Source organism: Entelurus aequoreus, linkage group LG08 (genome assembly GCF_033978785.1).
Source record: "Entelurus aequoreus isolate RoL-2023_Sb linkage group LG08, RoL_Eaeq_v1.1, whole genome shotgun sequence".
Taxonomy (NCBI): Eukaryota; Metazoa; Chordata; class Actinopteri; order Syngnathiformes; family Syngnathidae; genus Entelurus; species Entelurus aequoreus.
This window is the reverse complement of record NC_084738.1, coordinates 33789479-33802063: the sequence shown is the minus strand read 5'-3', so window position 1 is coordinate 33802063 and position 12585 is coordinate 33789479. Positions and strand designations below refer to the sequence as shown.

General features: G+C 36.6%; 1 protein-coding gene across 2 annotated transcripts in view; it reads right to left on the bottom strand.

The window, feature by feature from the left end:
* The window catches only part of wu:fj29h11 (uncharacterized), a 111764-nt gene that overhangs the window by 96921 nt on the left and 2258 nt on the right, over positions 1-12585 (bottom strand). Inside the window, exon 2 of one of the 2 annotated variants that reach the window (XM_062056328.1) lies at positions 8966-9109. The exons of the other annotated variant lie outside the window; for it this stretch is intronic. The gene's annotated coding sequence lies outside the window, so the exon portion shown is untranslated. The remainder of the gene's footprint in view (positions 1-8965; positions 9110-12585) is intronic. 2 annotated transcript variants of the gene reach the window in all.

The window sequence follows — 12585 nt, the reverse complement described above, 5'->3', positions numbered from 1 at the left end:
ACCCCCCTAAAAAAATAAAATAAAATAAATAAATATTGACTGTTGTTACCCAAAGTATATTAAGTGAGATTTTTCAGAAAAACAAATATATACAGTAACACAAAAACAACCTGTCTCTGTGATCACTATAGGTGTATAAATAATAATATAGTGTTAAATATCAGTCCCTTGGGCACAAAACTTAAAATAATACAGCTCTCCGAAAAGTGCACTTCTGCTGCTATTTGACATAACTGTTTGTTATGATGCTTTGACATGTTTGCACTTTATTTCTTTATTGAAAGAAAATTCTATGAAGAGAAAAGTTGTTTGCAAATGTGGTTACAATGCTAAAAAATTAAAAGTTAAAGCTAAAAAAAGAAACACACTTTATTGAGTTAACATTATTTCTTTATAGGGGGAAAGATGTGATGTTATGAGCTAGGCTAGGGAATTAACAACTACACAACCCAGCATGCAACGGGAGTGACGAGCATGCGCGGTAGCCCCGAAAAGTGTTGTTGCATGTCGCCACCCGGCAGCTAAGAATGAGGTTATGAGCACGCTGTGAAAGTAAACGTCAAGAACTCAGCCAACACGCCTCGTCTGCATTATTTATAATTAGACAGACAACACATATACAGTGTGATTTTGTTTTGTTTACAAGGAAAGAAAAACAAAAGTTAAAAAAGGGAGATGTCATATATGTTGTATATATATATGTATGTGCTGCGGTTGCTTTAAGAACGTTGCGACAGCTGCCGTAAAGGAGGTGCGTTGCTAGCCTGGTTGCTATGTTTCCGGTTGGTCGTAAAAGTGTTCGTCATGTGTTTGTACCCTGCTCAAATCTCTCAGTAAAGTTATTCATTGGATTATACCTTTTGTTTTGAACTTTATTATACCTTGGAGCGCTTTTTCCGGTGCATTTTTTTCCTGCTTTCCCTATCTGCGCCTAATGACTGAGCTACGTGGCGTCATTTCTTGTGACGTCACACGGAGCATTTCTGGTCGGGACTCGTTTCGTTCCCAGGGATTCGAATAAAGAACCAACGCTTTTTCTTTACTATAGTGGTCTCGATAACAGGTACCGGTTCTCAAAAAGGGATTCAAGTCTGAGGACTCTGTTCTTTTCTTATCGAACAACCGGGAAAACCGGTTTCGAGGATCATCCCTAGTTGTGGCTAATAGAGTATATATATGTCTTGTGTTTGTTTACTGTTTTAGTCATTCCCAGCTGAATATCAGGTCCCACCCGCCTCTCACAGCATCTTCCCTATCTCAATCGCTTCCACTGCCCTCTAGTCCTTCACGCTCACTTTCCTCATCCACGAATCTTTCATCCTCGCTCAAATTACCGTATTTTCCGCACCATAAGCCGCACCTAAAAACCACAATTTTTGTCAAAAGCAGACAGTGCGGCTAATAATCCGGAGCGGCTTTTGTACGGATTAATATTCGTTTTCATAAAGTTTAGGTCTCGCAACTACGGTAAACAGCCGCCATCTTTTTCCCCGTAGAAGAGGAAGCGCTTCTTCTTCTACGATAAGCAACCGCCCCCATAGAGGCGGAAGCGCTTCTTCTTCTACTGTAAGCCAAGGTGAGCATCCGCCCCCGTAGAAAAGGAAGCGCGCGAAAAATACGATTCATTTCTTTTGTGTGTTACTGTAAAGACGACCACAAAATGGCTCCTACAAAGAGACACGCGTACAACGCAGAGTTTAAACTCAAGGCGATCAGTCACGCAGAAGAACACGGAAATAGAGCAGCAGCGAGAGAACTGAACATAAATGAATCGATGGTGCGTAGGTGGAGGAAGCAACAAGATGACCTGCGCCAAGTACAGAAGAAAAAACTGAGTTTCCGAGGGAACAAAGCAAGATGGCTACAGTTGGAGGACAGACTCGAACAGTGGGTTGTTGAGCAGAGAGCAGCAAGCAGAAGTGTTAGTACCATCACTATTCGAATGAAGGCAACAGCGCTAGCAAGCGAACTTCACTTGGATGATTTTAAAGGTGGTGCTTCTTGGTGTTTTCGGTTCATGAAAAGACGCAATCTCTCCATCCGCACACAGACTACTATTTCACAGCAACTACCAAAAGACTTTCAAGAAAAGCTGGCTACTTTTCGCACGTATTGTAAAAACAAGATAGCTGAAAAAAAGATCCGGCCAGAGCACATCATCAACATGGACGAGGTTCCCCTCACTTTTGATATTCCTGTGAACCGCACCGTGGATAAAACAGGAGCACTTACGGTAAATATTCGCACCACAGGGCATGAGAAGTCGTCTTTCACAGTGGTCCTAGCTTGTCATGCTAATGGACAGAAACTTCCACCCATGGTCATTTTCAAAAGGAAGACATTGCCAAAAGAGAACTTTCCAGCCGGCATTATCATAAAGGCTAACTCGAAGGGATGGATGGATGAGGAAAAGATGAGCGAGTGGTTGAAAGAAGTGTATGTGAAGAGACCGGGTGGCTTTTTTCACACAGCTCCATCCTTGTTGATTTACGACTCCATGCGTGCCCACATAACTGATGGTGTAAAAAAACAAGTGAAACACACTAATTCAACACTCGCCGTCATTCCGGGTGGATTAACCAAAGAACTCCAACCACTGGATATTGGTGTAAACAGGGCATTTAAAGCTCGACTGCGAACGGCGTGGGAACGATGGATGACCGAAGGCGAGCACACCTTCACTAAAACAAGGAGACAGCGCCGGACAACATACGCCAACATCTGCCAGTGGATTGTAAATGCCTGGGCGGATATATCGGTCTCAACTGTGGTCCGAGCGTTCCGGAAGGCAGGAATCACGGAACTGCTGGACAACAACAGCGACACTGACTCTGATGACTTCGACGAGACGGAGCCAGCCATTTTGGATGCCGTGTTCGCCCAACTTTTTAATTCAGACACCGAAGAAGAAGAATTCGAGGGATTTATGGATGAAGAATAACTTCAGAAAGTGAGCTTGAAATGTTTATTTTGTGTGTTGTGTGACATTATCGTTCGAGCAACGTTGAGTTATTGATGTTGCTATTGCTCTGCACTGTACTATTTTGAGTGTTACTATTTTTGTGATTGCACATTTGCACGTTACTTGATTGCACATTACATTTTGGGAGTGAACAGAGTTGTTAGAACGCTGGTTTTTAATATATTAAAGTTTGACTGACCTCCATCTGACTGTTTTTTTGACATTCCCTTTAGCGCAGCGTAGGTGCGGCTAATAGCCCCGGTGCGGCTAATGGGTAAACAAAGTTTTGAAATATGCCGTTCATTGAAGGTGCGGCTAATAATACGGGGCGCCTTATGGTGCGGAAAATACGGTAATGGGGAAATCGTCGCTTTCTCGGTCCGAATCGCTCTCGCTGCTGGTGGTCATGATTGTAAACAATGTGCAGATGGGAGGAGCTCCACAACCTGTGACGTCACGCTACTTCCGATACAGGCAAGGCTTTTTTATCAGCGACCAAAAGTTGTGAACTTTATCGTCGATGTTCTCTACTAAATCCTTTCAGCAAAAATATGGCAATATCGCGAAATGATCAAGTATGACACATGACACATAGAATGGACCTGCTATCCCTGTTTAAATAAGAAAATCGCATTTCAGTAGGCCTTTAACTCTCCTGAAGAGCAAGGAAACCTGTGAAACAGACCTGTAGGGATGAAATAGCCTCCGTGTTTTCCTGACCTAAGGAATATACATATATATATATATATATATATATATATATATATATATATATATATATATATATATATATATATATATATATATATATATACATATATATACATATATATATATACATATATATATATATATATATATATATATATATATATATATATATATATATATATATATATATATATATATATATATATATATATACATATATATACATATATATACATATATATATATATATATATATATATATATATATATACATATATATATATATATATATACATATATATATATATATATATATATATATATATATATATATATATATATATATATATATATATATATATATATATATATATATATATACACACACACACAGTGTTGGCGTGTCCCACGGAACGCAGATTTATGTTTTTTTTTTTTTACCGACCCTGCCATCTCTGGGTCAAAACTCCGGTTTCCTTGTTATTTTTAATCTATTATCGCTTTCCGCCAGTTTTTTGTTTTGTTTATATTTGCCGCTGTAGTGCGAAATTCTGTATCCCTGAAATATTTTGTATCCCCTGCCGTGGGAGCGTGCATGGAGGCGGAGCTCTGTGCCTTGTTCAGACAGCGGCAGCACTTCCGTGTTATTAGCAATGTCAATGATGCAAAATGTCGATTCTTACGATCATGCTTTGATTGTCAAAAATGTTGTTGGTGTAACATGCGACATTCCTACCCGAATAAATGCTTTTGATCGTCCGTACACGCTTCTCTATTGTATACGTGTTAAACTGCATAGCGGATGATCAGTCTAACTCAGTGGTTCTTAACCTTGTTGGAGGTACCGAACCCCACCAGTTTCATATATGCATTCACCGAACCCTTCTTTAGTGAACAATAAAAACTTTTTTTTTTTTCAAATTCAAGAAAAAGTCACATGTTTGTTTACTGGTGCACAAAATGAAACGTGCATGAGCATCACCTTGTTCAAAGAACAAAACCAACACAGTGCATGAACTCACAACAAATTACACACCTTACACACATTACCATGAATTGATTAACGTGTACCCCGACTTAATGAAGTTGAAAAACTTATTCGGGTGTTACCATTTAGTGGTCAGTTGTACGTAATATGTACTGTACTGTGTAAACTGTACTGTTTCATATAATGTATTCTCTTCCTTTGCAATCTACTAGTAAAAGTTTCAATCGATCAATCAAAAAATCTGCAAATCAGATGGAAAATTAGAGGGAACATTGTTTGGGGGTATCCATAATACGCCGATAGGGAGAAGTTTTTATTTACACGATAAGTCAGATGTGTCTTTATGTCTGTGGCGGAGGCTCCGCCGAACCCCTGAGGCCGACTCACCGAACCACTAGGGTTCGATCGAACCCAGGTTAAGAACCACTGGTCCAACTATTTTATGGAAATGACATTAACAACATCCTGTAATTTGGTTTATTTATTATTTAATCTTCTGATAGATTAAAAAATAACACCAATATAATGGGAACCAACACTACAGGGTAGACTCAATTCCATGTTAAAAAACACATATTTTATGCCAGAAAATGTGTCCCGCTCACGTTTATTTTCTTCAAGCTATGTACTAACATCATGTAAATTATATGTAGGCTACAGACTTGGCATTGTACAAAACTTGTTAATTTGGACTCATTTTATTAATGACAAAAAAGTTAGTAGGAGATACAGAATATTTCAGCATATTTCTTTGCTGCCATAAAATGTGTCCCCCTTCTATTTCCCTCAAATTATGTAGTTACTTCATGTAGTTTATTATGTACATTTTTAGTATCATTTACAGCTAAATGTGTACATTTGGACTAATTTTATTAATTCTAAAAAAAGTTAGTAGGGGATACAGAATGTTTCAGCATATTTCTGTGCTGCCATAAAATGCGTCCCCCTTCTATTTTCTTCAATTGATGTATTAACTTCATGTGGTTCGTTATGTACATATTTGAGTTTGAGTTTGAGTTTATTTCGAACATGCAAGCATACAACATGATACATCACAATTTCCAGTTTGTCTTTTCAACATGTTCGAAAAGGAGTAGGAAGAAGCAGAGCTTATTTAATCTTTTCTTTTACATAACAGTTGCTAAAACTTTTGTTCACTTCCTGTTCTCAATTTATTCACAATATACTCCATAAGAATGGATGAATTAAATAAATTCAGTATTCTTCTTCTTTGTACTTTGTAAACACTTTAAGTTTGAAGAGTTTCTTGAAGTGGATCATATTAGTACATTGTTTGATTGCTCTGCTTAATCCATTCCATAATTTAATTCCACATACTGATATATTCAAGGTCTTAAGTGTTGTACGTGCATACAAATGTTTTAAATTACATTTCTCTCTAAGATTATATTTCTTCTCTTTTTTTGAGAAGAATTGTTGTATATTCTTGGGTAGCAGGTTATAGTTTGCTTTGTGTATAATTTTAGCTGTTTGCAAATTCACTATGTCATGGATTTCAGTATCTTTGATTCAATAAATAAAGGATTTGTATGTTCTCTATATCCAACATTATGTATTATTATAACTGATCTTTTTTGTAACACCGTTAATGAATGAAGTGTACTTTTGTAATTATTTCCCCATATTTCTGCACAGTAGCTCAGATATGGTAACACTAGTGAGCAGTAGAGAATATGAAGTGATTTTTGGTCTAGAACATGTTTTGCTTTATTCATTATTGACATGTTTCTTGCTACTTTATGTTGTATATTTTTTACATGAGATTTCCAGTTCAATTTATCTTCAATCATTATACCTAGAAATTTGGTTTCATTTACTCTTTCAATTTCTATTCCGTCTATTTGTATTTGTGTTTGACTTTCTCTTCTACTGTTACCAAATAGCATTATTTTAGTTTTACTGAGATTCAACGATAGTCTGTTTTTGTCAAACAATCTTTTTAATTTGTTAATCTCTTCTGTTATTATTTGTATTAGCTTCTGTGTGTTCTCTCCTGAACAAAACGCTGTTGTATCATCCGCAAATAATACTAACTTTAAATCTTTTGTAACTTTACAAATGTCATTTACATAGAGATTGAATAATTTAGGTCCTAGTATTGATCCCTGAGGTACACCACAGGATATATTTAGCGTTGTAGATGTGTGTTCGCCTAGCTTCACGTATTGTTTCCTGTTCGTTACATAACTTCTTATCCAGTTTAAGACTAACCCTCTGATGCCATATCGTTCTAGTTTTTTAATTAAAACATAGTGATTAATTGTGTCAAATGCTTTAGTTAGATCCATAAAAACTGCTGCCGCACATTTTTTACTATCTATTGCATTGGTAATTTCTTCTGTAATTTCAATTAAAGCCATTGAAGTTGAAACATTAGCTCTGTATCCATATTGGTTCTCTTCGAGTATTCTATTTTTATTTATGAAACTCTCTAATCTGTTATTGAACAGTTTTTCAATGATTTTAGAAAATTGTGGAAGTAGAAAACAGGTCTATAATTTGTAAATTGATGTTTGTCTCCAGTCTTATAAATTGGTGCAACTTTAGCTATTTTCATTTTGTTTGGAAATTTACCTGTTTGAAATGATTGGTTACTAATATACATTAATGGTCCTGAGATCTCTTCAATAACCTTTTTTATCGTTTCCATATCAATTCTGTTACAATCAGTTGAAGTCTTAGATTTACATTTTTTCACGATTGTAACTATTTCCTCCTGTGTCACATTACTCAGGAACATGGAGTTGGGATTTCGCTCTATGGTATCATTATAGTCCTCAATTGAAACTGGGTATGGAATCCTTTCTTCCAATTTTGGTCCAATATTTACAAAATAATTATTGAAGCTTTCAACTACTTCCTTTATGTTGTCATTTTTTTTATTTCCGTCTAAGAAGTATTGAGCGTAGTCCCTCTTAGTGCCATTTTTAATAATGCTATTGAGGATGCATGTTGCTCTCATATTATTTTTGTTCCTGTCCAATAATTCACTGTAATATTATTTTCTACATGATCGTAGTATGTATGTTAACTTGTTTTTATACTTAATTTCTGCCTCTATAGTTCTTTGTGCTATACATTTTCTATATAGTGTATTCTTCTTCTTACAAGCATTTTTTAATCCCTTTGTCATCCATGGTTAATTATTATTTTTCTGCTTATTACTGAGTTGTATCCATGGACAATGTTTGTCATAAAGTATTATGAACTTGTTTAAGAAATGTTCATATGCTTCATCAACCTCTTTTTCATTGTACACATTGTCCCAATCTTGCTTTTGTAGCTCAATTTTGAAAGCAATCATCCTCTTCTCTGTGCATAGTCTTCGAAATGTCCTTTTGTCTTCCATGTTCTTCTTGTAGTTTCCATCATATATTGTAAAAACTGGCAGATGATCACTAACGTCAGGTAAAAGTAGACCACTTGTAGTGTTATTATCAAAATCATTGGCAAAAATATTATCAATAAGCGTGGCACAGCGTGCTGTGATTCTGCTTGGCTTTGTGATTTTAGGATATAAACTGATGCTGTACATTGTATCAATGAAGTAGACTTTTGCTTGTTAGGGTTCAATAAGTCAATATTAAAGTCACCACATAAGAAAATTATTCTTTGACCATTGTCCATGTAAGTTGCCTTGATCCATTCTTCAAATGTTTCTATACTTGACTTAGGTGATCTATATATACAACTGATGAATATGTTTTTGCTTTATTCCTGACATATTTCAATGGTTATACATTCTAAGATATTATCTATAGCATATATATATTTAGCATTATCAACAACAAAACTTGTGAATTTGGACACATTTTATCAATCACAAAAAAAGTTAGTAGGGGATACATAATATTTAAGCTTACTGTGTTTCTTTTTTGCAAGATTTTTTTTCATGTGATGCTCAACCTATAAAACTATAATGAAAATGTTATTGTTACATAAACAAGATAGATCTTGTAGAAAATTACACTTTAATATAGTTAGAACATTAACAATGCCTCTCAAAAGTACTTAACAATAGTTATACAAACAATATCACTTGCAATTTATTTTTGGGCAACAACACAAGCGAAAGATAAATAAGAACAACTAACAACAAACATTGGCACAAAAGTTTAACAATCTATACATATTACTAGGAACTAGAGCTGTCAAAATAACAAGTTATTCATGTGATTAATCAGAAAATACTGTATCAGTAATCATGTACAGACTTAAACATCATGCTTTCTCGCGTTGGAGCTCATGGAAGTTTATTGTAGATCATAAATAATGCCTCTCACCTGGATAGTAGAAGGATGGAGACGTATTCCGACAAGTTGGTACACTTTGACAACCAACTTAGACCCGGAAATGGCGAGAACAAAATGAAAAGACGCTTGGTTCCACCCCTCTTTTCTTCACGAGGATTATGAGTCATTCTTCGTCTGAACAGGAATAGGACAAGATTCTATCAGCCAGCATTATAATGACAGCAGAAATTGTACAGTAAGTGATGATTTATCATGTTTGTTGGCTCTAATGAAGTCTACAGTGAGTAGTACCGTAATTTCCGGACTATAAGCCGCTACTTTTTCCCCTCGTTCTGGTCCCTGCGGCTTATACAAGGGTGCGGCTTATTTACGGCCTGTTCTTCTCCGACACCAAAGAAGAGGATTTCGGTGGTTTTAGTACGCAGGAGGAAGACGATGACACAATGATTAAAGACTGACTTTTCATATACCGGTAGGCTGGTTATTTTGATAACGTACAGGTGAGCACTTTGTATTACTTTGCACCGTTGTATTATTTGTACTCTGCACGAATGCTGTTCGCCATGTCAAAGATGTGAAAGTTTGATTGAATGATTGAAAGATTTATTGTTAATAAATGGGACGCTTTGCGTTCCCAAACAGTCATCTCTGTCCCGACAATCCCCTCCGTGGTAGCAGGAACCCCTATATACTACGGTAATTACACATCAAAACCCTGCGGCTTATAGTCGGGTGCGGCTTATATATGGAGCAATCTGTATGTTCCCCTAAATTTAGCTGGTGCGGCTTATAGTCAGGTGCGGCTTATAGTCCGGAAATTACGGTAATCAGTGATGTTGTCGAAATAAAAGCGAATGTCATGTTTTTGAAATTAATGCGCTGCGTATGCTTAAAATGAGCAAAATACGTAAATATTACATATTATAAATGTGCCGGTTACTACATTACATATATACTTACAGCGTGTATATAAAACCTTGCTTGAGGTGGTTGGATATTTTTAAGGGCTTTATAGGCAAAATAATGCAACTCCCTTAGGCTTTTGTTTGCATTTATTTAATATTTAGAATGTATTAAAAAAGAAAAACATGTCTTTTTGTCCTACATAACGATTGTAAATGATAGGCAAAATTCCAAAAAAGGGTCAGTTCCCCTTTAAGTATTTTCAAACGTAAAAATGGCTAAATTAACTAAAAATATCAAAACGACTATAGTATTGGCCATTATAAAAAAATTATAAAAGTATAAAAAATGTATTCTCCTTATCTGTCAAATGTTTAAATGTCTGAAAAAAATTAAACTTGAAAACAAAATAAAACTAAACCAATCAGAGGATGCTGTTCAGTATCATGGTCATTGATTGGGTCAGTCTCACGCAACATTAGTGTAGTGTGACTATATGGGTACTGTGTCATGTCTACAGGGCTCTCATAATATTAAAATCTATATCTAAAAAGTTGTAAATGGTTTGCAGGGCTGCCAAGTTTCAGAAAATGACAAGAGTGAGACTTTAGTGTCATGATGTATATGTTCGGAGAAAAAAAAAGTATTTTTAACACCGATTTGGCTTGTTTTAGCATGGATTTATAACTTAAGACTGACATCCTCATCTCCAGTAAGATCTCTCTGCATTGTGGTCCCCTAATGTTAGTCTACATCAAAAATCTGTTTAAAAAAATGCAAATTCTGATTAAAGTTCTAAATGAATTTTCTTCTGTTGATTCTTAGTTTAGTTATATTTTTCGTTCGTTCTACATCGTTAAATGTTAGTATCAAATTTGATCAAAAGACTGAAGGGTTGAAATATTCAAGAAGAAACCAAATCTATTGACTGGCTCATTAACATGAACGATAGGTTTGTTTTTATATAAAGTGTGACAGTGATGAAACATTTACATCTCACTCTGTAAACAGAGTGGGTGTGGGCCTGACCACAGAACTTTCCTCCAGAAGGTCTTATCTTTGTCCATGTGACGTCAGATGAAACAAAAATTGAGTTGTTTGGCCACAATACCCAACAATATGTTTGGAGGAGAAAAGGTGAGGCCTTTAATCCCAGGAACACCATTCCTACCGTCAAGCATGGTGGTGGTAGTATTATGCTCTGGGCCTGTTTTGCTGCCAATGGAACTGGTGCTTTAAATGAGACAATAAAAAAGGAGGATTACCTCCAAATTCTTCAGGACAACCTATAATCATCAGCCCGGAGGTTGGGTCTTGGGCGCAGTTGGGTGTTCCAACAGGACAATGACCCCAAACACACGTCAAAAGTGGTAAAAGAATGGCTAAATCAGGCTAGAATTAAGGTTTTAGAATGGCCTTCCCAAAGTCCTGACTTAAACATGTGGACAATGCTGAAGAAACAAGTCCAAGTCAGAAAACCAACAAATTTAGCTGAACTGCACCAATTTTGTCAAGAGAAATAGTCAAAAATTCAACGAGAATCTTACCAGAAGCTTGTGGATGGCTACAAAAAACGCCATATTGCAGTGAATCTTGCCAAGGGACATGTAACCAAATATTAACATTGATGTATGTATACTTTTGACCCAGCAGATTTGGTCACATTTTCAGTAGACCCATAATAAATTCATAAAAGAACCAAACTTCATGAATGTTTTTCATGACCAACAAGTATGTGCTCCAATCACTCTATCACAAAAAAATATGAGTTGTAGAAAGTATTGGAAACTCAAGACAGCCATGACATTATGTTCTTTACAAGTGTATGTAAACTTTTGATCGTGACTGTAAGTGCCCTATAATAAAGGAACTAGTCGGATCTCTCAGTGAGGTGGCTTGCTGCAGTCAGCCAAATATTCGAACTGTCTGCATTATGCTATTTACGGTACAGTAAATAAATCGATTATCTACGTTTACTAATTGATTCTATAATCGTCCATGTCCGAATTGCGATGCATCTAAACATTATTTCCCCCACCTCTACCTATTACTCAGGCTCAGCAGCGGCTGCACTTCCTGAGAGTCCTCAAGAAGTACAACCTGGACTCCAACCTGCTGCTGACCTTCTACCGCTCATCCATTGAGAGCCTGCTGACAAACTGCATCACAGCATGGTATGGCAGCTGCACCGCTGCAGACAGGAAGGAGAGGCTCCAGAGAGTGGTAAAGGCAGCACGGCGGCTCATCAGCTGCCCTCTCCCCTCCCTGATAGACATTTACACCTCCCGCTTCCTCAGCAGAACTACAAACATTATCAAGGACAGCTCCCACCCTGGCTTTGACCTGTTTGACCTGCTGCCCTCAGGAAGGCGCTACACGGTCATCAGGTCTAAGACAAACAGACTCAAAAACAGTTTTTTCCCTAAAGCCGTAACCACGGTGAACTCTCATAGGCACTGATTTTATAGTTTAGCAGCTCTCTGTGTGCAATTTTTACTTTCCACCCACAGTCTGAATGCTTCTGTATATATGTATATAGTATAATATTTAAACAACACATTCAGAACATTCGTTCTCAGGACTGCACTGTGCACCTTACCTCCTTTTGCACTATTTTTATTTTTCTTTCCTTCCTATGTTTTGTTGTCGCACTGATACTGGAGTTGCTTTTAATCTGATATGATGGTGTGTTCGATTATGTGTGATAGTTTAGCATACATTTGCCAACATTGGATTGGTGGTGGCAC